General features: G+C 43.6%; 5 non-coding genes across 5 annotated transcripts; 4 read left to right on the forward strand and 1 right to left on the reverse strand.

Moving 5' to 3' along the window:
* The first annotated feature begins 1450 nt into the window (after positions 1–1450).
* On the forward strand, positions 1451–1521 carry trnag-gcc (transfer RNA glycine (anticodon GCC)). The gene has a single exon. It is a non-coding gene; the product is annotated as a tRNA-Gly (tRNA).
* A 2941-nt stretch (positions 1522–4462) lies between these two features.
* trnag-gcc (transfer RNA glycine (anticodon GCC)) lies at positions 4463–4533 on the forward strand. Its single transcript has one exon. It is a non-coding gene; the product is annotated as a tRNA-Gly (tRNA).
* Positions 4534–13437: 8904 nt separating this feature from the next.
* On the forward strand, positions 13438–13510 carry trnar-acg (transfer RNA arginine (anticodon ACG)). Its single transcript has one exon. It is a non-coding gene; the product is annotated as a tRNA-Arg (tRNA).
* Positions 13511–21452: 7942 nt separating this feature from the next.
* On the forward strand, positions 21453–21525 carry trnav-cac (transfer RNA valine (anticodon CAC)). The gene has a single exon. It is a non-coding gene; the product is annotated as a tRNA-Val (tRNA).
* A 1880-nt stretch (positions 21526–23405) lies between these two features.
* Positions 23406–23497, reverse strand: trnar-ucu (transfer RNA arginine (anticodon UCU)). Its single transcript is given in 2 exon segments — positions 23406–23441; positions 23461–23497. It is a non-coding gene; the product is annotated as a tRNA-Arg (tRNA).
* Between the last annotated feature and the right edge of the window lie 1870 nt (positions 23498–25367).

Consider the following 25367-nt stretch of genomic DNA (forward strand, 5'->3'; position numbering starts at 1 on the left):
TAAGACGTTTCAGAATTAGTTGCTCTGAAACAACATTGCTTTGGAGGATACCGAGAGGTGTAAATGAAAAGAGGAACCTTGGAGTGCATGTCCACAGATCCCAGAATGAAAGAGGACAGACAGTTAACGTGGTTACAAATGCATACAGGATACTTTCCTTTATTAACCGAGGCAGAGAATGTAAGAGCAGGGAGGTTATGGCAGAAATTTTAAAACAATAGTTAGGTCACAGCAAGAATAATGCATACAGTTGTGGTCACCACATTACAGCATAGATGTGATTGCACTAGAGATGGTACAGAGGAGATTTACGACACTGTTGTCAGAACATGAGAATTCTAGCTATGAGATTAGATTGGATAGGATTAAATTGTTTGCACTGGAGGTGAGGAGGCTGTTGGCAGATTTTATTGAGGTGTATAAAATTATGACGGGCCTAGATAGAGTGGATAGCAAGGACCTATTTCCCTTAGCTGGGAGGTCAATAATCGGGGTACATAGATCTAAGGTGATTGGTAGAAGGATTAGAGGGGAGCGGAAGATTTTTTTTCCAACCAGTGGGCGGTGGGGGTCGGGAAATCACTGCCGAAAAGGGTGGGAGATGCAGAAACCCTCATCGCATTGAAAAAATAAAAACTTTAATATGCATGTTAAGATCCGTAACCAACAGGATTCGGTATCAAACGCTGGAAAGTGAGATGAGGCTCGGTACCGATTATTCGGCGGGCACAGGCACGATGTGCAGAATGGTTTCCTTCTGTGGCCTAACTTTCTCGGATTCTATGATATGATTGCCGTCTGTCTCGGCATCGCGATAACATACACTCTACCATAAGTATACTTTAATCAAATTGGTGCTTTGTTTCATTGTGAGAGCGAAGAGACATAAGTGTAGAAGCATTAGCTACAGCAGCTGGGTTGCACCTTTACCTTACCTACCGTCTCAGTCCCTTTTTTGCCCTCAACTGCTGGTGTTGCAGGTTAGATCAGCCTTCGCCGTTCAAGGAAGCCTGAGAAGTCCATCAGGGGTCACACAGAGAGACAAGAGACAGAGACAGGGAAAGATAGAGAGATGCATGCAAAGAAAATAAAGAGTATAAATGTCAGGTTTTGCAAGCTAGAAGAATTTAAGTTACAGATTGGGAGATATTGCTTCTCGGTCTTGAAATCTTGGAAGAGAAGATTGGACGCCCAATTAAAAGCACCGGCCACGTTGAAGTATCTCTCATGCTGGGAGAGAGGTGAATGTGTTCAATTAATTCCAATTAATGTATTTGAGCATTGAAGAGATCTTCAAGCCGCAGCACTGCGAGCCGAATTCAAACCTGAGTAGGAAAACTCCATTGGAGTTTTGAGACAACAGCTTGAACCACTCGTCCATCGCAGCTGGGAACGGCATGTTCGTTCAGACAGGATTCCATTTAGAAACATGGAGACTTTGCACAAGCCAGCATTGGTGGTTCAGGGGTAGAATTCTCGCCTGCCACGCGGGAGACCCGGGTTCGATTCCCGGCCAATACACGACCATTTTGTATTCTGCACCAAGGAGGAACTTCGGAACAGGACTCCGGTGTTTGGTCCTTCCAGCCTGTTCCGCAACTCAATGATATCATGGCTGAGTTGTGACCGAACTCCTTGTCCCCGCCCTCATCCCATATCTCTGAATACCTTTGGTTAACAAAAATCTTTCAATCACGGGTTTGAAATTAACAATTGTGCTCGCATCAAACTGCCGTTTGTGGAAGAGACTTCCACACTTCTCCCTCCCTTTGCTTGTCGACGTGTGTCCTAACTTCACTCCTGAAAGTCCTGACTCTAATGTTTCGGCTATGCCCCCAAGTCCGAGACACCGCAAAGAGCGGAAATAGTTTTTTTGTAACTACCCCAACAGTTCCTCGTAATATCTTGATAATTTCGATCACATCAGCCCTTAATCTACTAAATTGCAGGGAATACAACCATCGTTTGTGTAATCTCTCCTCGTAATTTAACGCTTAGAGTCCAGGTATCATTCCAGTAAATCTACACTGCACTCCCTCCAAGGACAATATACCCTTCCGAAGGTGCGGTGTCCAGAACTGAACACAATACTCCAGGTGTGGTCCAACCAGAGCTTTGCGCAGCTCTAGAATTTTGACTATTCTCGTCCTCTAAATATATAGGCCACCATTCCATTAGCCTTTTTGATTATTTCTTGTCCCTGTCCATGATATGTTATTGATCTATGTACATGGACACCTAAGTTCCTTTGCAACTCCACAGTTTCGAATTTTTCACTTTTTATAAAGTATTCTGATCTATCTTTGTGAAGTCCAAAGTGGATGACCTCACACTTGCCAAAATTGAAATCCATTTGCCACGGTTTTGGCCATTCATTTATTATATTAATATCTCTCTGGAATGTTGTGCATTCATCGACACTGCTTACAACGCTACCCATTTTGGGGCTATCGGCAAACTTCGATGTGTCGTTCTCTATCCCGTCATCTAATATCAATGAAACCGCCTTGACATGGGGGAAATTCCAATTCAGCATCAATCTCTTCATCACCTTGAGACATTTTATTTACTTTACATGTGTTGCGCCTTGGGAACCTCAGCACTCTGTCCTCTGGAGCTCAAACATGATCCGCATGTAATTCAATCCTACCAAATGCAATTGTGAGAAGATGTCAGAAGCCAGTTGGTGTCTTTTAACTCAAAGTAGTGGCACAGCAAGGCTCATCGGGGACTTGAACCCGGAACTTCTCGGATATTCATCAACTAAAGTCCCGAAGCGAGAATCATGCATCGAGATCAACCAGGCGCTGTTACTTGCTTCGTGCAGCCAGTGTGAAGTTTCGCTGTCTTCCAAAGCCGATCGGCCATCCTTTCAGACCTCTTCTATCCATCCAATCTCGTTTTCTATTCCGGTGTGCGGTAATATCAAGTTGTACACTAACTATTTCCTGTCGCCAATATTCGTTTCCCTTTACTGAATTGGTTTCGTCTGTACGACTTGTATTATCAAGTAAGACGTTTCAGAATTAGTTGCTCTGAAACAACATTGCTTTGGAGGATACCGAGAGGTGTAAATGAAAAGAGGGACCTTGGAGTGCATGTCCACAGATCCCAGAATGTAAGAGGACAGGTAGTTAACGTGGTTACAAATGCATACAGGATACTTTCCTTTATTAACCGAGGCAGAGAATGTAAGAGCAGGGAGGTTATGGCAGAAATTTTAAAACAATAGTTAGGCCACAGCAAGAATACTGCATACAGTTGTGGTCACCACATTACAGCATAGATGTGATTGCACTAGAGATGGTACAGAGGAGATTTACGACACTGTTGTCAGAAGATGAGAATTCTAGCTATGAGATTAGATTGGATAGGATGAGGTTTTTTGCACTGGAGGTGAGCAGGCTGTTGGCAGATTTTATTGAGGTGTATAAAATTATGACGGGCCTAGATAGAGTGGATAGCAAGGATCTATTTCCCTTAGCAGGGAGGTCAATAATCAGGGTACATAGATCTGAGGTGATTGGTAGAAGGATTAGAGGGGAGAGGAAGATTTTTTTTTCCACCCAGTGGGCGGTGGGGGTCGGGAAATCACTGCCGAAAAGGGTGGGAGATGCAGAAACCCTTATCGCATTGACAAAATAAAAACTTTAATATGCATGTTAAGATCCGTAACCAATAGGATTAGGTATCAAACGCTGGAAAGTGAGATGAGGCTCGGTACCGATTTTTCGGCCGGCACAGGCACGATGTGCAGAATGGTTTCCTTCTGTGGCCTAACTTTCTCGGATTCTATGATAGGATTGCCGTCTGTCTTGGCATCGTGATAACATACACTCTACCATAAGTACACTTTAATCAAATTGGTGCTTTGTTTCATTGTGAGAGCGAAGAGACATAAGTGTATAAGCATTAGCTACAGCAGCTGGGTTGCACCTTTACTTTACCTACCGTCTCAGTCCCTTTTTTGCCGTCCTCTGCTGGTGTTGCAGGTTAGATCAGCCTTCGCCGTTCAAGGAAGCCTGAGAAGTCCATCAGGGGTCACATAGAGAGACAAGAGACAGAGACAGGGAAAGATAGAGAGATGCATGCAAAGAAAATAAAGAGTATAAATGTCAGGTTTTGCAAGCTAGCAGAATTTAAGTTACAGATTGGGAGATATTGCTTCTCGGTCTTGAAATCTTGGAAGAGAAGATTGGACGCCCAATTAAAAGCACCGGCCACGTTGAAGTATCTCTCATGCTGGGAGAGAGGTGAATGTGTTCAATTAATTCCAATTAATGTATTTGAGCATTGAAGAGATCTTCAAGCCGCAGCACTGCGATCCGAATTCAAACCTGAGCAGGAAAACTCCATTGGGGTTTTGAGACAACAGCTTTAACCACTCGTCCATCGCAGCTGGAAACGGCATGTTCGTTCAGACAGGATTCCATTTAGAAACATGGAAACTTTGCACAAGCCAGCATTGGTGGTTCAGGGGTAGAATTCTCGCCTGCCACGCGGGAGACCCGGGTTCGATTCCCGGCCAATGCACGACCATTTTGCATTCTGTACTAAGGAGGAACTTCGGAACAGGATTCCGGTATTTGTTCCTTCCAGCCGGTTCCGCAACTCAATGATATCATGGCTGAGTTGTGACCGAACTCCCTGTCCCCGCCCTCGTCCCATATCTCTAAATACCTTTGGTTAACAAAAATCTATAAATCAAAGGTTTGAAATTAACAATTGTGCTCGCATCAACTGCCGTTTGTGGAAGAGATTTCCACACTTCTACCTCCCTTTGCTTGTCGACGTGTGTCCTAACTTCACTCCTGAAAGTCCTGACTCCAATGTTTAGGCTATGCCCCCAAGTCCGAGACACCCCAAAGAGCGGAAATAGTTTTTTTGTAACTACCCCAACAGTTCCTCGTAATACCTTGATAATTTCGATCACATCAGCCCTTAATCTACTAAATTGCATGGAATACAACCATAGTTTGTGTAATCTCTCCTCGTAATTTAACGCTTAGAGTCCAGGTATCATTCCAGTAAATCCACACTGCACTCCCTCCAAGGACAATATACCCTTCCGAAGGTGCGGTGTCCAGAACTGAACACAATACTCCAGGTGTGGTCCAACCAGAGCTTTGTGCAGCTCTAGAATTTTGTCTATTCTCGTCCTCTAAATATATAGGCCACCATTCCATTAGCCTTTTTGATTATTTCTTGTCCCTGTCCATGATATGCTATTGATCTATGTACATGGACACCTAAGTTCCTTTGGAACTCCACAGTTTCGAATTTTTCACTTTTTATAAAGTATTCTGATCTATCTTTGTGAAGTCCAAAGTGGATGACCTCACACTTGCCAAAATTGAAATCCATTTGCCACGGTTTTGGCCATTCATTTATTATATTAATATCTCTCTGGAATGTTGTGCGTTCATCTACACTGCTTACAACGCTACCCATTTTGGGGCTATCGGCAAACTTCGATGTGTCGTTCTCTATCCCGTCATCTAATATCAATGAAACCGCCTTGACATGGGGGAAATTCCAATTCAGCATCAATCTCTTCATCATCTTGAGACATTTTATTTACTTTACATGTGTTGCCAAGGCATCGAAAGTAAGAGAAGGGAGGTTATTCTCGAAATGAATATAACACTCGCTAGGCTACATCTGGAGTATTGCGTACTGTTGTGGTCACCACATTCCAGGAAAGATGTGACTACACTAGAAATGGTACAGATGTGATTTACGACGATGTTGAGAGGACTGGAGAATTTTAGCTATGAGGATAGATTGGATAGGCAGAGGGTGATTTCTCTGGAATCGAGGAGGCTGAGGGGAGATTTAATTGAGGTGTACAAAATTATGACGGTCCTCGATAGAGTGGAAAGGAAGGACCTTTTTCACTTAGCAGGGAGGTTAATAAAAAGGGGGCATAGATTTAAGGTAATTGGTCGAGGATTCGAGTGGAGCAGAGGGAAATGTTTTCCCCCCAGTGGGTGGTGGGGGTCTGGAACTCACTGCCTGAGAGGGTGGGAGAAGCAAAAACCCTCATCGGATTTAAAAAGCACTTTGTTATGCACTTGAAGAGCCATAACCGACAAGACTACGGACCAAACGCTGGTAAGTCGGGCGATGCTGGATACCTCTTTTCCTGCCGGTAAAAATACGATGGGCGGAATGGCCTCTGCTGGCGTAAATTGTTAAGATTGTCTGATTCTCTGATATGATTGTCGTCTATCTCGGCATGGTGATAACATACACTCTACCATAAGAATACTTTAATCAAATTGGTGATTTGTTTCACTGTGAGAGCGACGAGACATAAATGTGTAGACATTGGCTGCAGCAGCGGGGTTGCACCTTTACTTTTCCTACCGTCTCAGTCTTTCTTTAACCTTCTCTGCTGGTGTTGCAGGTTCGATCAGCCAACGCCGTTCAAGGAAGCCTAAAAAGTCCATCAGGCGACAACACAGGAGACAGAGACAGGGAGAGATAGAGAAATGCATGCAAATAAAATAAAGGTTATAAATAGAATCATACAATCATAAAATGGTTACAGAACAGAAGGAGGCTATTCGGCCCATCGAGCCCGTGCCGGGTCATTTTTAGAGCAATCCAGTTCGTCCCATTCCCCCGCTCCTTCCGGTAGCTCTATATTTTTATGCCTTCAAGTATTTATCGAATTCCTTTTTAAAAGCCACGATTGAATCTGCTTCCACCATCCTTTCAGGCAGCACATTCCAGGTTATAACTACTCGCTGGTTAAAAAAGTGTTTCCTCATATCGCCTTTGGTTCGTTTGCCAATCACCGTAAATCTGTGTCCTCTGGTTCTCGACCCTTCCGCCAATGAGAACAGTTTCTCTTTATTTGCTTTATCGAAACTCTTCATGATTTTGAACACTTCTATCAAATCTCCTCTGAACGTTCTCTGCTCTCAGGAGAACAAACCCAGCACGGGGTGAATGCGATCAATTAGCTTCAATTCTTTAATTTGAGCATTAAACAGCTCTTTAAACATTACTGTGACATTCTGATAGCGTGGCCTCGCAGTCTCAGGTGTTCCATCAAATTTCTATGGAGGCGTGGTTTTGAATCCCAATGCAGTTAGAATTTCTGCCAATGTTTATTTTGACCTGTTCACAGAAATCCCAATTGTAGTGCGATGGAGCAGAGGATGTGAAAGAAGCTGAAAGTGAAAGTGCAGATATTATTTTCATCACGGGGACAGGACACGTTTCCACAGGGAAGGCTCTCTCACCTTAAGATTCTTTCCAGCAGAGTGGGACAGGTGATCAGAGTGACCGGGCTCCAGCGGCGCAATCAGTCAGTGCGTCGTCCTTTTATGACTGTACACGGTAGGGAAATGGCGAGGTTGTTAGTCGAGTCTCACCTAGATAAACGAATCCTTTTCCTTGTGAACATTTCGAACGGAGCAAAAGGTATAATTGAGGTGTTCCAAAATGCATCAATTATTTGTATCGCCACGTGGTTCCTCTTGTTGCAATCGCAGATGAGATATTTAGTGTTATCAGTTTACAGGAGGGTGGCTGCGGAATTGGAGCCACAAACTATGATTTTGATCCATCTGTAAATTATGGGATTTAGCTTGAGCTTTAAACCAGCGCGTTAGACCGCTCAGCCACGATAATTTCCATCTTGCGATCTTCAGGAGCTACTTCTACAGCATAGAATTACTGCAAGCAAGAATTCTACCCCTCAAGCACCAATGTTCGCAGGCAGCCGGATGCATTTGTCCAGTTGGAAACCTGTCTGATGGAACATGCAGTCTGATAGAACCGGAAGTCCAGCAGATTGACTTTTGCGGTGAGCAGATGATGAGCCTCCTTCTTGAGAGTGTTTCGCCAATCCAGCTCAGAGTGGATTAAGCATTATAAATTCGGGTGGGACTGGAGCCACGTGTATAAGATGAAGTGTAGGGGGTTGTTTCCCTTCCTTGAAGGACATTAATGATCCTGTTGTCGTTTTGCTGCAAAATTTCACTTCCCAGCGCCGAAATCATCGAACCCTGAGCTAAAATTCAACGATGGTGAGATTTGGACACACAACCTTTGCAGTGATTAGAAGAAGTCCCACGTGCTACGCATGGCACCACAAATCGGCTATCGATTAGGTTATTTCACGTAACCCTTATGCTGCTTTGGAACTTTTGCTGCGGTGCAGTAAGTGGTTCAAAAGCTCAGTGGGGATTCATCGCGCGCCTGAGAAAGCGACACAGCGATGGTTTGTGCAATGCATAGTCCTCTCTCTCTCTCCCATTTGCTCACTCTCGCTTTCTCTCTTGAGCTCTCACTCTCCCCGTTTATCTCATGAGGGCTGGAATACAAAGGGTTGGAAGTTTTGTTGAAGCTACACAGAGCTCTGGCGAGACACCATCTGGAGGACAGCATTCAATTCTGGCCACCCCACCTCAGGAAGGATGTATGATCCTGGATGTTCGAGGGACTGAATGGCCGACTCATGTTCCTATGTTCCAATAAATGAAATAATAATTCAGGGAAAGAGACCCGAATGTATCAGGATGAGTGAGTGAAGATTGTTTTCTGTTTGAAGTACTGATTTCATTAATTGAATACTCCCAGTGTCCCAGCTCACTGCAGTCCGGTCCAGACAAGCTGCTCGCAAAAGTGGCATTTTCTGTGAGAACACGAAAGACTTGTTCAGGCCATGACAGTACCGAGTGCGGATAGGCCTGCGCGTGAAATGGAAAAGTGAGGTGAAATACTCCCACAAGCAGCGGATGTCTCTGTTTCCATTTCCACATTGCACGCATGCACGGGCCGAATCGATGCAGATCCTGGGAAATCTGCGAGGCGACGCAGGGCTGCCGTGGATCATTTGAAGCAACTGGCACACACAAGATTCGGCCCATTTCACGTGGCATCTCCAGTTTATGAATCTTCTTTCCTTCCTGCTTCCTCTGCTCCTCCAGCTGCCAGTTGAATTAGATGCTTGATGCAAAAACAACGAATACATGAAACCCATCTTGACCTGGTCAGCAGGGAGAGAGAGGGAAAGAACGGTGCTGGCCATTGAGAAGGGATGGATTTTGCATATAGACACAAGGGTCTTATCTCCCTGCTTCTTTGCTTTGTGGAATATCTTAGTATTCAGGAGATGATCTCACAGCCCACCAGGCCCATGACCCCCACTCGCACTCTCCTTCCAATCTCAAACACTTTGCTTAGGTTTGAAATCGTATATGTTTTCACACTGGGGTTTAATTTGCAGAAAGCGATGCTGTGATAAGCCGGGGCTATTGAGGAGATGCAGTGTAAGAAGATACATAAAAGGCTAATGATAACAATGACTGTTCTCACACTGTGAGCTACAGTTAAAGGCTGACAACATTTAAAGTCTCATGCAGCAGGCCTGGGCCCAAATCTTTCACGTGACATCTCCTTCTGCTTCTGTCACTCCTTTTCCTCCACGTAGAGTTAATTTGGAATTCCTGTGCGGCTGCATTGCGCATTTTCCAGAACTGCTTCGAGCTCAATTCGCTCCAGTACATCAATTGCAGATATTAGTTTGATCAAGGGGAGAGGACACTTTTCACAGAGAAGGGCTGTTCATCCTATTGTTCTGTTCTGCCAGATTAGGGCAGATGATCAAAGTAACCGGATTGGTTGAACTGTCCGTCCAGGTGCCTGGTGGGCTCGTGGTTATGATTCGTCGCTCACACCGATATAATTAATTACATGAAACCAAATAAACTCTACGAAAAGAGGAATATTTCTGTAAACACCATTAACCAACCTATAACTTTCTGTTGCTGACTGAAAGAAATCCGAACATGCTTACCGAGTGACACTCATAAGTTTAATAATGATTTGTTTTGTATGTGAAACGCTTTTCAGACTGCATTTTAGGAGACTGTTTGGAAATGTTCAGTGTGTATCACACCAGGAGTTTGGTGCAGCCGTTGTTAAATTGAATAGGAACAGAATATTGTGAACCAATCAACACAGGAGAAGAAACTCGCGCCTGTAGGTACATCTGGGGCAAGTTCCAATATAATGAAAACATTCTGCCCGGGAACGAATCGGGGGCTTTTTGCGTGTGAGGCGAACGTGATAATCGCGATAATACAGAAACCGCAACACGGTAAGTATTTGTAAAAATGCTCAGTGTTTATCACATCAGTAACATGGTGCAACCGCTGTTCAATTTCACAGGACCGGTGCTTTGTATCAAACAGAAGTTAGCAGCAAGAAGTGTTATTAATGGGAATAGCGGGACTGAGAAATGCTAAAACAGCCGCACCTTGTAAAACAGAACTCCAGGTATCGGTCTAAATAAAATCCTGAACTGACAGAGCGGAGGGCAATTAAAGATTGAATTATATCGCAATTCACTGAATCTAAACAACGTTTAAAGAAGTGAATCTGTCAGGAGTGGGATTCCTGCGCTTTTGGTGAGGAAGTGTGTCGGGCTGCTGCTTCCGTCCTCCGCACTCCGAGAGGCGCGGTGGAGGTCGGTACCAATCTCTATCCTATAGATCCGGGTCCACACGTTTCCCGTGGAGCTGGTGGCAGAACTGCAGCGTCTGACTCCAGATCCGAAGACTCCGTGTTTGAATTACGTTGGGTCGCAGCATTTTCACTACAGCTCAGGGCTCTGCCACTGATTCGAAATTGGGACAGTGTTTTGGGGATTGGCTGTTCAGCGTTTGCGCAGTAATAACAAAATTATATTTCAAACATCATTGTTTTTTATTCTGTTACTTTCTATTTACACCCTCTCCAGTTTTATATAGAAACAGATATCAATCTTTACGGGGTGTGCTGTGCAATGTTTGTGGAATCAGTGTAATTCAATTTGATGCATTGAATGGCTTTTTCTGTAACTTTCTATTTAGACCCTCACCAGTTTAATATAGAAATAGGTCTCATTTTTAAGGGCTGTAGTGTGCAATGTTTGTGGCATCGGTGCAATTCAATCTGCTACTTCAGTCTATTCCTTCTCCAACCCAATCTCTTGTCGTTAGATTTTTAACATCACCTAGTTCAAAATGGGATAGTCAGTGATATAAATAAATCAGTAACAGCCCCGAAATCTCAGCGGGTATATTTGTTCCAATACTTAGTGACCATCTCGATTTCTATTGAAAATTTCAATCAGCAAATCCCAGCGGGTATTTTGGGTTTGATAAACTAATTTAATTACTTTACCGTTTCCTGGAAATGATCCAGTGGGGATTTCCTTACCCGTACAGATAATTAAATAAATACATTCGATCATTTCGCAAATGACAGTTGCGTAAATAAATAAATTGCGACATGTAACATGGAAAAGCAGCTCTTCCTGTCATTAAAAACAACTTCCGCATTTTTTTATTTGCTTACGTTTAAATGTAGAACGTACATTCAGAACTGCCCTCTAAACTTAAAAAATGGGAAAACAATTCCAGATTTCAAACACAGAACATGATGCTAATGTATAAGTAAGTTTAATCATCACTTTGCGAAATTTGCATTCTAATTGTCCAGTGGGGATTTGCTTACCCGTACAGATATAGAAATAAATACATTCCATCATTTCACAAATGACAGTTGTGTAAATAAATATACCGCGATATCCAACATGGAAAAGCAGCTCTTCATGTTCTTAAACAAATTTCCTCAAATTATTTTATTAATCCACTTACGTTTCAATGTAAAACATATATTCAGAGCATCTCTCTAAACTTAAAGAATGGTAAAACAATTGCAGGTTTTACAAACACAAAACATGCGATCGTATAATCAAGATTAAGGCTGACTTTGTGAAACTTGTATTCTAATTGTCTTTATGATGGTGCGAAAAATATTTCTAGATGTCCGTCCCCAACATAACAGAGAAACTAAGATGAAAACCAAAAGGATTTTTCAAAAACTATTTGGAGCGATTTGATCGGTTCCCCTTCTCCTTTCTTTAATTGTTACCTTTTGATAATTGTTGATCTTGATCCGTTTGCTTCATTTTTTTCAGTCATTTATGGTGAATTTTCTATCCGTTAACGTTCTTAAATATTTGATTTGTTTGTTCCCTACCTCTTGACTTGTGATTTGTCGACCTTCAGGTAAAAATCTGAAACAGAAATGTGTTTATATGCAGGCGTGACTCTGAAGTGTGAGACCGAGAGGTGATGCCGGATGTGTGACCGAGAGAACAACTGCTGGAGGCAGAACTGTCCGTAACCTAACATATCCCGTGTGGCATTGCTCATGGTAGGTCGGATGACAATGTTTTATATTGACTGAACGGCTATGTACATAACGCAGAACGGATTTTACTGCTGCTTTAACTCCACAAACTTTAATCACCATAAATGACCAAAGTCTCAGATCAGTTAGAATTGAATTGCTGTTGGTGAGGGGAGTTTGTACATTGGAAGGAGTTTATACAATTACAGCTCCAGGTAAAACCTGCAAACCTCCCTCGCCTGTAGGTGACGTCACTATGAGATGTCCAGCTTTCTTTGCGCTTCTGGACTTCTGAAGTGTGATTGAACCTTCCCAAAAGTTTCCTATAATTAGTGAGGAAGGAAGGTATCAGTGAAAATGTGATATATAAACGTGGATATTTCACTGGGTACCATGGGAACCTGATACACTGCTCTTTCCAGTTATTTGTCCAGCAGGAAACAGAAATCATTCTCTTCAACTGTACTCGCCCGAAGGAAAAGGAAACAAACAAAACTGCTCAGTTCTTTGTTTTAGCTTCTTCTGTTGGTTTACGTTCACTCACCGAGAAAGTGACAGAGAGACTGAGAGACTGGATTGGCTTTTTCACTTTGTAATCGATTATACTTTGTACTTATTGTAAGAGACGGTTCCATCCCAATTGTCATGTGCCTGATATTCTCATTAATACTATGATGTGTTCAAAATGAGTTTCTGCTAATTTTACAAAAGCTGAACAGCGAAACTGCTCTGAAACGAGTTTCGCTTCGCAAATTTAATGGAGATGGGTTGCTGGTTGTAACTAAAGTAGTTTGTAAAATCAGCCCTCTGGAACAGTATCCTCGAAACGTGTTTCGGACACATTGTATGAGAGCTCCATCTGTTCAATGAAGGAGCACTTCCGCACTGCAGTTCTGGAATCCTTTCCTTGTTGACTCCGAAACTAATACAAATATTATTTTGTTAAAGATCATTTTGTTGTTGAACTCACAAATTGGGTAAATATCACATCGGAGGCTTAAGACAATAAAGGACCCGACGAAACACGCACTTTGAGCAGCGAAGCCACGGAGCCAAATCAAGCTGCAAATTCACCATCTCCTCTCACTGACACCTGTCAGATACTCGCCACTGTGTGTTGGATTTTGAGGCCGTTTGGTTCATTTCGATTGCGCTTGCACATTTCGCTGTTTTTATCTGTCAACCTGTCGGTTGATTCTGAATGAAAAGTGAAATAAAATACATCAACTCCCATGACTTGGGCCAGTGGCGCAATGGATAACGCGTCTGACTACGGATCAGAAGATTGTAGGTTCGACTCCTACCTGGCTCGGGTTTGTGCAATTTTATCTCTGACACTGGGGAACGAAGAATCAAATTTCGTAATAAGATATTGTTTATGGTGAAGCAGGAAAGAAAACATTCCATCTTGAAAGATTTAGGTTCAATTACAAAAAGAAACTGTGACCACAACGTTTACCAACAAGCCGCCTTTTAGTTTGATGTCAGACACACGAACATTGCAGCACGAGGTGGAGGCACCGCGCTGATGACCTTCAGGTGTATCCGGGCCGTTCAGACACTTCGTGTGACACAAGAGATTTCCAATCCCCGCCAGCTCCTGGACGCCGAGACGTTCGTTGAAAGCAGCATTCACCGACAGGACCGCTATTCCGCTCCCTTTGCCGGTCTGCAGGAAATCCGATGCTGAAAATACAAAGTAGGACGGACAGTATCTGGAAAACAGTTAAACTTTCAGTGTTCAGACATTGGTGAGAACCATAAACAGGACTTTGGATACATTTAAATTGGGTGTGGATTAGGAGTTCGCTGTTCTTTTATAAACTGTGGGAGTGTAGATATGAGTGTGATGTTTATATATGAACTGTGGGTGAGTATATATGAGTGCGATGTTTATAAATGAACTATGAGTGTGTATATATGAGTGCGATGTTTATATATGAACTGTGGGTGTGTATATATTAGTGCGATGTGTATATATGAATTATGAGTGTGTATATATGAGTGCGATGTTTATAAATGAACTATGAGTGTGTATAAATGAGTGCGATGTTTATGTATGAACTGTGGGTGTGTATATATGAGTGCGATGTGTATAGATGAACTATGAGTTTGTATATATGAGTGCGATGTTTATATATGAACTATGGGTGTGTTTTTATGAGTGCGATGTTTATATATGAAGTGCGGAATGACCGGGAGGGGTAATTCCCCCTGGGGTTATATGTTCTTCCAACATAAGGACACAAAGATCAATTAACAGTGGGGTGGAAATAGCTCAGTTGGGAGGGCGTTTGACTAAAGATCTCGGGTTTCGGCAGTTTGAGTTATTTGGTTTCTGCTTCTTTGAATCCTAGAATGGTTACAGCACGGAAGGAGGCCATTCGGCCAATCGAGTTCATGACGGAACTTTGCTAGAGCAATCCAGCTCGTCACACTCCCCCGCAGTTTACCCGTAGCCCTGCATTTTTTCCCTTCAAGTACTTATCCAATTCCCTTTTGAAAGCCACAATTGAATCTGCCTCCAGCACTCACTCAGGCAGTGAATTCCAGATCTTAACCACTCGCTGTGTAAAAGCGTTTTTCCTCATGTCGACTTTCATTCTTTTGCGATCACCATAAATCTTTGTCCTCTGGTTCTTGACCCTTCCGCCTATGGGAGCAGTTTCTCTCTCTCTACTCTGTCTGGACCCTTCATGATTTTAAATACATCGATGAAATCTCCTCTCAACATTCTCTGCTCCATGGACAACAACCCCAGCTTCTCCAGTCTATCCACGTTACTGCAGTCCTTCATCCCTGGAACAATTCTAATAAATCTTTTCTGCAGCCTCTCTAAGGCCTTCACACCCGTCGCAAAGTGCGGTGCCCAGAACTGGACACAATACTGCAGTTGTGGCCGAACCAGTGTTTTACAAAAGCTCATCGTAACTTCCTTGTTTTTGTTCTCTTTGCCTCAATTTGTAAAGCACAGGATCCCATATGCTTTTTAAAACCGTTTTCTCTATCTGCCCTGCCACCTTTAAAGATTTGTTCACACAAACCCCCAGATTTCTCGGTTCCTGCAGCTCCTTTAGAATTAAACGCTTTAGTTTAATTCGCCTCTCCTCGTTTTTCCAACTAAAATGTATCGTTTCGCTTTTCTCCGCGTTAGATTTGATGTGCCATATGTTCGCCCATTCCACCAGCCTGTCTTTGTACCATCACTATCCTCTTCACTGTTCATTACACTTCCAAGCTTTGTGTCATCTGCAAATTTTGAAATTGTGCCCTGTACACCAAAGTCCAATTCATTAATATATATCTAGAAAAGCAGTGGTCCTAGTACCGACCCGTGGGGAACACGACTGTACACCTCCCTCCAGTCTGATAAACAACCGTTCACCACTGCTCTCTGTTTCCTGTCACTTAGCCAATTTCGTACTGCCACTGCCTCTTTTATTCCTTGGGCTTCAACTTTGATGACAAGCCTATTAAGCAACACTTCATCAAACGCCTTTTGGTAGTCCATATATCCCATGTCAACCACATTGCTCTCATCGAATCTCTCTTACCTCAACAAAAAACTCAATCAAGTTAGTTAAAAACGATTTGCCTTCAACAAATCCGTGCTGCTTTCCTTAATTAATCCACACTTGTCCAAGTGACGATTAACTTTGTCTCGGATTATCGTTTCTAAAAGTTCCCCCTTCACCGAGGTTAAACTGACTGGCCTATAGTTCCTGGGATGATCCATACACGCCTTTTTGAACAAGGGTATAATATTTGCAATTCTCCAGTCCTCTGGCACCACCCCCGTATCTAAGGATGATTGGAAGATTATGGCCAGTACCTCCACAATTTTCACCCCTAATTCCCTCAGAAAACTAGGATTCATACCATCCGGACCACGTGACTGATCTACTTTAAACACAGCTGGAATTCCTAATAGCTCCTCTTTATTAATGTATATCCCATCTCGTATTTCAACTACTTCTTTTACTGTAACTTTGCAGCATATTCTTCCTTGGTAAAGACAAATGCAACGTACTCATTTATTACCACAGCCATGCCCTTTGCCTCCATGTGTAGCTCTCCTTTTTGGTCCCTAATCGGTCCCACCCCTCCTCTTCCTACCCGTTTACTGTTCATGTGCCAAAAGAAGACTTTTGGATTCCCTTTTATGTTAGCCACCAGTCTATACTCATACTCTCTCCATGCCCCTTTTTTTCCATTTTCACTTCCCCTCTGAACTCTCTATATTCAGCCCGGTTCTCACTTGTATTATCAACCTGACATCTGTCCCACGCCTCTTTTTTCTGTTTCACCTTAATCTCTGTCTCTTTCGTCATCCAGGGAGCTCTTGCTTTATTTGCCCTATTTTTCCCCCTGGTGGGAATGTACCTAGACTGTACCTGAACCATCACTTCTTTAAAGGCCGCCCATTGTTCAGTTACAGTTTTCCATGTCAATCTTTGATTCTAATTTACCCTGGCCAGATGCGTTCTCAACCCATTGAAATTGGCCTTCCAGCAGGATTAAGCGAGAACCAGAGAGAGTGAAACTGCCTCACTGAGAAAATCGGGGTCAGTAAACTCGAGATTCTGGAGTCAGGATGAGCCAGCGGTTGAGGGCGCTGTATTCAGATCGCAGTTTCGCCTGGTGGTGTGGTTTTGAATCCTCAATCTTCACATTCAGTCCTTTGCTTGTACGATTTTTTTTCTTGTGCCTGAGGATGGAGGTGATTTTTCTGCCCAGTTGATTTGCTGCTTCCAGAAAACAAACCCGACATCCGTCCACGGCAGGTTTGTTTTTATTTGTTCTGAGAATGTGTCGTGCTTGGGGTCAGCAGAACACGGCCCGTGGAATCAATCCATTGTGTCTTTGACCAGTTGTTCCAATATCTTTGCCACGAGCCTCATCTGGCTAAATGGGAATCCAGATATGGCTAATTGCAATTGCGATTATTAAATCAAAATGAGTCATGGACACAGTCTTTAGACCTGTGATCTCAATACTCATATTCGCATGTGGACTTCAAACTTTTTGTGAGTTGTTGATAAAATGGTGAAAAGCAGAGTGTGCGAATGTTTTTGATCGTTGTGAGTGCTTTACTTCCTAGGTTACTGAATGGTGGGAGATGTTTGTAAGGAAATATACACATGTGAAGTACACCTCACTGTATATTGTGTGTGTGCAAGATGTTTTCGTTCATGTGACTTAAACAATGCCACCATGGCCACACCTGCGGCTAGTCAGCAATTTCTCTTGGACAACACTGACATAGAGGATGGCCGAGTGCACTGAGCATGGACATTGATTCTTCAGGACTGTCAGGGTGGGATTCGATTTTCGTCTCTAACAAACTTTCCATAGCAACGGAAAGATTGGCGGCGGCCGCTGCATAAACATCACAGTCAAACAAACGCACACTCTTTGTATATACTCACTTGAGGTTGTACAAGAGTGGGGGGCACTAGTTAATGTACTTTAACTGAGGCGGCACTAGTTGGGGTTGTATGATAGAGTGGAGCAGACGTTGCCCTTCTGTCTTACTGAGGCGGGGAATTTAACAAAGGCTGCACCAGATAACTTGCATCACAAGCACGGAACATTTTTAACCAAGTCCTAAAATTCCGTCTGTAAAATGAGAACGGGTGACAATTCAACACAGGGAAAACACAGCAAACTCATTTAAGTTTAGACTGTCACTTGGTAACCAAGGTGGAAAGCCAACAAAGTGGAACATTGTGCAGGGATGTCCTGCTCACAAAAGGCTGGACAAAGCCAATCCGGCAAATTACCACCCTACCAGTCTACACTCTATCATCAGCAAAGTGATGGAAGTTTTCGTCGACAGTGCTATCAAGCGGCACTCACTCACCAATAACCTGCTCACCGATGCTCCGTTTGGGTTTCGCCAGGACCACTCGGCTCCAGACATCATAACAGCCTGGGTCCAAACCTGGACAAAGAGCTAAATTCCGGAGGTGAGGTGAGGGTTACCGCCCTTGACATCAAGGCATCCTTTGACCGATGTGTTTTCAAGGAGCCCTAGGAAATTTGAAGTCAACGGGAATCAGGGGGAAAACTCTCCAGTGGCTGTAATCGTACCTGGCACCAAGGAAGAATGTAGTCGTTGTTGGAGGCAAATCGTCTCCGCCCCAGGACATCACTGCAGGAGTTCCTCAGGGCGGTGTCCGACGCCCAACCATCTTCAGCTGCTTTATCAATAGCCTTTCCTCCATCATAAGGTCAGAAATGGGGATGTTCGCTGATGATTGCACAGTGTACATTTCCATTCGCAATCCCTCAAATAATGAAGCAGTCCGTGCCCGTGTGCAGCAAAACCTGGACAACATTCAGCCTTGGGCTGATGAGTGACAAGTAACATTCAAGTGCCAGGCAATGACCAACTCTAACAAGAGAGAGTCTAACAACTCCCCTTGACATTCAACGGCATTACCATTGCCTAATTCCCCACCATCAACAGCCTGGGAGAGGCCACCATTGACCAGAAACGAACTGGACCAGCTGCATAAATACGGAGGCTACAAGAGGAGGTCAGAAGCTGGGTATTGTGCGGCGAGTGACTCATCTCCTGACTCCCCAAAGTCTTTCTACTATCGACAATGTACAAGTCAGGAGTGTGATGGAATACCCTTCACTTGCCTGGATGAGTGCATCTCCAGCTTCAATCAAGAAGCTCGACACCATCCAGGACAAAGCAGCCCGCTTGATTGGCACCCCATCCACCACCCTAAACATTCACCCCATTCACCACCAGCGCACCGTGGCTGCAGTGTGTACCATCTACAGGATGCACTGCAGCAATTCGCCGAGGCTTCATCGACAGCACCACCCAAACCCGCGACCTCTATCACCTAGAAAGTCAAGGGCATATGGCACATAGGAAAAACACCACCTGAATGTTCCCCTCCAAGTCACACACCATCCTGTCTTGGAAATATATCGCCGTACCTTCATCATCGCTGGGTCAAAATCCTGGAACTCCAGACCTAACAGCACTGTGGGAGAACCTTCACCACACGGACGTCAGCGGTTCAAGGAGGTGGCTCACCACCACCTTCTCAAGTACAATTAGGGATGGCCAATAAATGCTGGCCTTGCCAGCGACACTCACATATCATAGAAATCGTAGAAAGTTTACAGCACGGAAGGAGGCCATTCGGCTCCATGCAATCGTAATCCAGCTAGTCCCACTCTCCCGCCCTTTCCCTGTAGCCCTGCATTTTTTTTCCTTTCAAGCACTTATACAGTTGCCTTTAAATCTGCCTTCACCACCCCCTCGGGCAGTGCATTCCAGATCCCAACCATTCGCTGTTTAAAAAAGTTTTTCCTTATGTCTCCTTTGGTTCTTTTGCCAATCACCTGAAATCTATGTCCTCTGGTTCTCGACCCTTCTACCATTGGGAACAGTTTCTCTCTATCTATTCTGTCTGGACCCATCATGATTTTGAATACCTCTCTCAAATCTCCCCGCAACCATCTCTGTTCCAACGACAACCAACCCCAGCTTCTCCAGACTGTCTAAGTAACTAAAATCCTTCATCCCTGCAATCATTCCAGTAAATCTCTCCTGCACCCTCTGTAAGGCCTTCACATCTTTCCTGAACTGCGGTGCACAGAACCGGACACAATAGTCCAGTTGTGGCCGAAACAGTGTTTTATAAAGGTTCATCATGACTTCCATACTTTTTTACTCGACGCCTCTATTTATGAAGTCCAGGATCCCGTATACCTTTTCAACCGCTTTCGCAACCTGCTCTGAAGCCTTCACCGATTTGTGCACATAAACCACTAGATTTCTCTGGGCCTGTACCATTTTGGAGTTGTTCCCTCTAGTTTATATTGCCTCTCCTGGTTCTTCCTACCGAAATGTATCATTTCGCATTTTTTTTGCGTTATATTTCATCTGCCACGTGTCCGCCCATGCCACCGGCCAATCTATAACTTCTTGAAGTCTGTCACCATCCTTCACACTGTTTACTACCGATCCAAGTTTTGTGTCATCTGCAAATTTTGAAATTGTGCCCTGTACACCCAAGTCCAAGTCATTAATATAAATCAAGAAAAGCAGTGGTCCCAGCATTGACACCTGGGGAACACCATTGTACACCTCCCTCCAGTCCAAAAAACAACCAATCACCACTACTCTCTGCTTCCTGTCCCTTAGCTAATTCTGCATCCATGTTTCTACTGCCCCCTTTAATCCATGGACCTCAATCTTACTGATAAGCCTACCGTGCGGCACTTTATCAAACACCTTTTGAAAGTCCATATGCACCACATCAACTGCGTTGCCTTCATCTACCCTCTCTGTTAACTCAACAAAAAAAATCTATCATGTTAGTTAAACACGATTTGCCTTCAACAAACCCATGCCGGCTTTCCCGAATCAATCCACAGTCGTCCAAGTGTCTGTTAATTCTGTCCCGGATTATCGTTTCTAAAAGTTCCCCCACCATTGAGGTTAAACTGACTGGCATATAGATGCTGGCTTTATCCTTACAACCTTTTTTGAACAAGAATGTAACGTTTGCAATTCTCCAGTCCTCTAGCACCACCCCCGTATCTGTGGATGTTTGTAAGATTATGGTCAGTACCTCCTGCTATTTCCACCCTTACTTCCCTCAGCAGCCTACGATGCATCCCATCCGGACCGGGTGACTTATCCACTTTAAGTACAGCTAGCCTTCCGAGTACCTCTTCTTTATCAATGTTTAGCCCATTCAGTATCTCAACTGTATTTAACTTTACTGAAACTCTGGCAGCATCTTCTTCCTTGGTGAAGACGTATACAAAGTATTTATATCGGATCTCGGCCATCTCCTCTGCCTCCATGAATAGCTCTCCTTTATGGTCCTTTTTCAGAGTACGGCTCCTACTGCCCGTTTAATGTTTACATGCCAGTTTATGTTGGCCGCCAGTTTATTCTCACACTCTCTCTTTGCCCGTCATTTCCTTTTTCACTTCCCTTCTGAACTTTCTATATTCAGCCTGGTGAATGAATGAATGAAAAACATGTTGGGTTTCCGTCAGTCTGAAACAGAAAGTTATTGGTTGATATAATGGCGATTTGAACAACTATTCGTCTTTTTATTGAGTTTGATGAGTTTTGCAAAATTGATACAACAAACTATTTTGTAAAATTTAATTCCCTGAAGGGGAACCGGCCCCGTCTCCCAGCACTGAGAACATTTGTAGAAGGCAACTATCTTCCGAGCATTTCCTACAAGCATTTGAACAGCAGAGTTTCCGTAGTGTAGTGGTTATCACGTTCGCCTCACACGCGAAAGGTCCCCGGTTCGAAACCGGGCGGAAACATTTTCAAAACGGAATCCACTAAAAATCAATAAATATGAAAAAACACAAGAATTCACTCTGTGGTGAAATATGAATAAAATACAGATCCGGTATATTTTCCTTTCTCTGTCCAGTTCTACACACACTCAAACATTACACGGATACCGAAAATGTCTCTCCCTCACTCCAGTTTCCTGCCCTGACTGTGCAGAAATCCGCTCTCAAAGCGACTCTTTGCAACTGGTTTTAGTTGATTTGTGAGAGATCATTGAAGGACCCTGAAGAGCTGCCTCGGTTAATAACGACAGTTCGAAACAGCGTTGCAGCCGCGGCAACAAACACATCCGTTTTTCGATGTTCGATATTCCCCAGTTCCCGGATTGAGTGAGGCCACGACAGCAACGACATTCAGGCCGCCTGTCCGGCCCCGCTCCCTCCAATCACAGGTTGCTGACGGAAGGCCGCAAATGCCGCCTCAGACAGCGCAATACTGCCCATCCCTGGGAAACAATTTCCCACCGAAGCTTTGACAACACATCGCAGGCATCATCTGTCCCACAGTGTTCTTACTTCGCTGCAAACACAGAACTCGCCAGCTGTTTCAACGTTCATTGTCTGAACAAGGATTTGAATTCTGCACACTCAACTCACTGGCCACTTTAACGAAGTCCAGTAGTCCACCGACTGAGCTACCCAGGCTCATCATTAAAAAGCGATCCATTATACAGATTTATGGTAGGACTCTGAATTATCCTTCGTAGACGTCGAACTGAGGTGAAGATCCCTTTTATAAATTTTTCAGTAACGTGTTGAGGAGAATCCTTGTTCCTGTTGAACATGATGCAAGAAACATGGGCAGTGAACTCGTGAGTTTACAATTCTTCTTGTTTTTGCCAAATGTCTTGTCATTCGTTAGCACCAATTAAAATAACACTTTACCCAGTGGCTCAAAAGCTAAACTTGTCCCACACGGGAGCTGGAAACGGCCTCTCGACATCTGTAAGCTGAATAATTTCACCCGTTACACAGTGACACCAGGCAGCAGATTTCCCTTCCAAATTTTCCCCACACTAAACTTCCACCCGATGAATATCTGCTAAAAGAAAAAAAGAATTGTGTGTTTGGTTCTTTAGATTTCAAGATCTCGGACCGGGCCCTTTGGCACATCAACTGCCGCTTATAGCCCCCCTCTCCCACTATAAACAAGCAAACTGGCACCTGCTATTGCAAGATGGTAGGCCAGAGGAACCCAAGGGCCCACATGGGAACACTGAGAAGTAGGGAACATTTCGACCGGAGTTAAAGGTACAATTGGTGTGTTCCAAAATGCATCCATTCATTTGTATTGCCACGTGTTTCCTCCGGACTACGCTGTTGCAATAGCAGATGAGATGTTCAGTATTACTTGTTTACAGGAGGGAGGCTGCGGTTTTGGAGACACAAACTATGATTTTGATCCATCGACAAATCGTGCGATTTAACTAGAGCTTTAAATCAGCGCCTTAGACCGCTCAGCCAGGATACTTTCCATCCGACACTTCTGGAGCTAGTTTTACAGGAATTGAATTACTACAAGCAAGAATTCTACCCCTCAAGCACCAATGCTCGCACGGCAGCAGGATGCATGTGTCCAGTTGGAAACCTGTCTGAAGGAACATGCAGTCTGACAGAACCGGAAGTCCAGCAGATTGACTTTCGGTCTGAGATGATGTTGAGTCTCCATCTTGAGAGTGTTTCGCCAATCCAGCTCAGAGTGGATTTAGAATCATAAATTCTGGTTTGACTGGAGACACTTGTGTAAGATGAAGTGCAGGGAGCAGTTTCCCGTCCTTGACGGACATCAATGATCCTGTTGCGGTTTTGCTGCAAAATATCACTTCCCAGCTCCCAAAACTAAAATTCAACTCTAGTGGGATTCGAACCCACAACCTTTGAATACCTCCTCCAATCATTCAGTAGAAGTCCAACACGCTATCCATTGCGCCACAGAGTCAGTTATGTAACATGCCGGAGAGCGGGGGTGTTGTGCTGTGGTTGAGGCGGTCAGGCTGCTCCTGCTTCCGCTTCTCACATTCCCTGAGCGCAGCGGCAGTCTGCACGGATCACCCTCCAATGGATCCGGCTCCAGCCGCTTGTTGTGGGCCTGGTGCAAGAACAGTCGCGTCTGACTCCAAATCAGAAGGCTGCGTGTTTTGAACCAGGTTGAAATCACAGCATTTTCACTGTGGCTCAGGGTCCTGCCGACTGATTTTAGATCGGGACCGTGTTTCAGGGATGGGATGTTCAGTGTTTGTGCAACAATATCAAAATTAAGTTTGATACATTAATGAGCTTTTTTTCTGTTACTTTCTATTTACACCCTCTCCAGTTTTATGTAGAAAGAGTTAACAATGTTTAAGGGATGTGGTGTGCAGTGCTTGTGGAATCAGTGTAATTAAATTGGATACTTTCATCAGTTCCTTCTCTAACCCAGACTTTGCTAGATTTGTAGCTTCACCCTGTTTAAAATAGGTTACTCAGTGATATAAATCAATCAGTTACAACCCCGAAACCTCAGCGGGTATATTTGTTCCAATGCTTTATGATGATCTCGATTTCCATTGAAATTTTCAATCAGCAAATCCCAACGGGTGTTTTGGGTTTGACAAACTAACTTTTTTACTTGCCTGGTTCCTGGAAATGATCCAGTGGGGATTTGCTTACCCGTACAGATATAGAAATAAATACATTCCATCATTTCACAAATGACAGTTGTGTAAATAAATATACCGCGATATCCAACATGGAAAAGCAGCTCTTCATGTTCTTAAACAAATTTCCTCATTTTATTTTATTAATCCACTTACGTTTCAATGTAAAACATATATTCAGAGCATCTCTCTAAACTTAAAGAATGGTAAAACAATTGCAGGTTTTACAAACACAAAACATGCGATCGTATAAGTAAGATTAAGGCTGACTTTGTGAAACTTATATTCTAATTGTCTTTATGATGGTGCGAAAAATATTTCTAGATGTCCGTCCCCAACATAACAGAGAAACTAAGATGAAAACCAAAAGGATTTTTCAAAAACTATTTGGAGCGATTTGATCGGTTCCCCTTCTCCTTTCTTTAATTGTTACCTTTTGATAATTGTTGATCTTGATCCGTTTGCTTCATTTTTTTCAGTCATTTATGGTGAATTTTCTATCCGTTAACGTTCTTAAATATTTGATTTGTTTGTTCCCTACCTCTTGACTTGTGATTTGTCGACCTTCAGGTAAAAATCTGAAACAGAAATGTGTTTATATGCAGGCGTGACTCTGAAGTGTGAGACCGAGAGGTGATGCCGGATGTGTGACCGAGAGAACAACTGCTGGAGGCAGAACTGTCTCCTAACATACCCCGTGTGGCATTGCTCATGGTAGGTCGGATGACAATGTTTTATATTGACTGAACGGCTATGTACATAACGCAGAACGGATTTTACTGCTGCTTCAACTCCACAAACTTTAATCACCATAAATGACCAAAGTCTCAGATCAGTAAGAATTGAATTGCTGTTGGTGAGGGGAGTTTGTACATTGGAAGGAGTTTATACATTTACAGCTCCAGGTAAAACCTGCAAACCTCCTTCGCCTGTAGGTGACGTCACTATGAGATGTCCAGCTTTCTTTGCGCTTCTGGACTTCTGAAGTGTGATTGAACCTTCCCAAAAGTTTCCTATAATTAGTGAGGAAGGAAGGTATCAGTGAAAATGTGATATATAAACGTGGATATTTCACTGGGTACCATGGGAACCTGATACACTGCTCTTTCCAGTTATTTGTCCAGCAGGAAACAGAAATCATTCTTTTCAACTGTACTCGCCCGAAGGAAAAGG

The sequence above is a fragment of the Heptranchias perlo genome, chromosome 20 (assembly GCF_035084215.1).
Source record: "Heptranchias perlo isolate sHepPer1 chromosome 20, sHepPer1.hap1, whole genome shotgun sequence".
In the NCBI taxonomy this organism is placed as follows: domain Eukaryota; kingdom Metazoa; phylum Chordata; class Chondrichthyes; order Hexanchiformes; family Hexanchidae; genus Heptranchias; species Heptranchias perlo.